Source organism: Musa acuminata, unplaced genomic scaffold (assembly GCF_036884655.1).
Source record: "Musa acuminata AAA Group cultivar baxijiao unplaced genomic scaffold, Cavendish_Baxijiao_AAA HiC_scaffold_1030, whole genome shotgun sequence".
In the NCBI taxonomy this organism is placed as follows: domain Eukaryota; kingdom Viridiplantae; phylum Streptophyta; class Magnoliopsida; order Zingiberales; family Musaceae; genus Musa; species Musa acuminata.
In genome coordinates, this window is record NW_027021244.1 from 2,501 (window position 1) to 5,000 (window position 2,500).

The following is a 2,500-nucleotide window of genomic DNA, read 5'->3' on the forward strand; positions in this document are numbered from 1 at the left end:
TCCAGGGTGCTGAGATGGCTGACGTTTTGCTCCGCTCACGACGGTCGCCGCGGCACGCAAGAACAGGCCAAAAACTGGCCAAAACAGCCCAAAAACGGGCCAAAACTGGCCATTTTTTGCTGCGCGAGCGAGCGGAGAGCGGCGAACAGCGAGCGAAGCGCGAGGCAGCACCGTCCCTGCTATACGAAAGCCCCATCCAGCCCTGTGCCACCCGGGGGGTTCCAGGGTGCTGAGATGGCTGACATTTTGCTCCGCTCACGACGGTCACCGCGCCACACAAGAACAGCCCAAAAACAGGCCAAAACAGCCCAAAAACGGGCCAAAACTGGCCATTTTTGGCTGCGCGAGCGAGCGGCGAGCGGCGAACAGCGAGCGAAGCGAGAGGCAGCACCGTCCCTGCTATACGAAAGCCCCATCCAGCCCTGTGCCACCCGGGGGGTTCCAGGGTGCTGAGATGGCTGACGTTTTGCTCCGCTCACGACGGTCACCGCACCACGCAAGAACAGGCCAAAAACTGGCCAAAACAGCCCAAAAACGGGCCAAAACTGGCCATTTTTGGCTGCGCGAGCGAGCGGCGAGCGGCGAACAGCGAGCGAAGCGAGAGGCAGCACCGTCCCTGCTATACGAAAGCCCCATCCAGCCCTGTGCCACCCGGGGGGTTCCAGGGTGCTGAGATGGCTGACGTTTTGCTCCGCTCTCGACGGTCACCGCGCAATGCAAGAACAGGCCAAAAACTGGCCAAAACGGCCCAAAAACGGGCCAAAACTGGCCATTTTTGGCTGCGCGAGCGGCGAGCGGCGGACAGCGAGCGAAGCGAGAGGCAGCACCGTCCCTGCTATACGAAAGCCCCATCCAGCCCTGTGCCACCCGGGGGGTTCCAGGGTGCTGAGATGGCTGACGTTTTGCTCCGCTCTCGACGGTCACCGCGCAATGCAAGAACAGGCCAAAAACTGGCCAAAACGGCCCAAAAACGGGCCAAAACTGGCCATTTTTGGCTGCGCGAGCGAGCGGCGAGCGGCGGACAGCGAGCGAAGCGAGAGGCAGCACCGTCCCTGCTATACGAAAGCCCCATCCAGCCCTGTGCCACCCGGGGGGTTCCAGGGTGCTGAGATGGCTGACGTTTTGCTCCGCTCTCGACGGTCACCGCGCAATGCAAGAACAGGCCAAAAACTGGCCAAAACGGCCCAAAAACGGGCCAAAACTGGCCATTTTTGGCTGCACGAGCGAGCGGCGAGCGGCGGACAGCGAGCGAAGCGAGAGGCAGCACCGTCCCTGCTATACGAAAGCCCCATCCAGCCCTGTGCCACCCGGGGGGTTCCAGGGTGCTGAGATGGCTGACGTTTTGCTCCGCTCTCGACGGTCACCGCGCAATGCAAGAACAGGCCAAAAACTGGCCAAAACGGCCCAAAAACGGGCCAAAACTGGCCATTTTTGGCTGCACGAGCGAGCGGCGAGCGGCGGACAGCGAGCGAAGCGAGAGGCAGCACCGTCCCTGCTATACGAAAGCCCCATCCAGCCCTGTGCCACCCGGGGGGTTCCAGGGTGCTGAGATGGCTGACGTTTTGCTCCGCTCTCGACGGTCACCGCGCAATGCAAGAACAGGCCAAAAACTGGCCAAAACGGCCCAAAAACGGGCCAAAACTGGCCATTTTTGGCTGCACGAGCGAGCGGCGAGCGGCGGACAGCGAGCGAAGCGAGAGGCAGCACCGTCCCTGCTATACGAAAGCCCCATCCAGCCCTGTGCCACCCGGGGGGTTCCAGGGTGCTGAGATGGCTGACGTTTTGCTCCGCTCTCGACGGTCACCGCGCAATGCAAGAACAGGCCAAAAACTGGCCAAAACGGCCCAAAAACGGGCCAAAACTGGCCATTTTTGGCTGCACGAGCGAGCGGCGAGCGGCGGACAGCGAGCGAAGCGAGAGGCAGCACCGTCCCTGCTATACGAAAGCCCCATCCAGCCCTGTGCCACCCGGGGGGTTCCAGGGTGCTGAGATGGCTGACGTTTTGCTCCGCTCTCGACGGTCACCGCGCAATGCAAGAACAGGCCAAAAACTGGCCAAAACGGCCCAAAAACGGGCCAAAACTGGCCATTTTTGGCTGCGCGAGCGAGCGGCGAGCGGCGGACAGCGAGCGAAGCGAGAGGCAGCACCGTCCCTGCTATATACGAAAGCCCCATCCAGCCCTGTGCCACCCGGGGGGTTCCAGGGTGCTGAGATGGCTGACGTTTTGCTCCGCTCACGACGGTCACCGCACCACGCAAGAACGGACCATAAACAGGCCAAAACAGCCCAAAAACGGGCCAAAACTGGTCATTTTTGGCTGCGCGAGCGAGCGGCGAGCGGCGAACAGCGAGCGAAGCGTGAGGCAGCACCGTCCCTGCTATACGAAAGCCCCATCCAGCCCTGTGCCACCCGGGGGGTTCCAGGGTGCTGAGATGGCTGACGTTTTGCTCCGCTCACGACGGTCACCGCGCCATGCAAGAACGGACCAAAAACAGGCCAA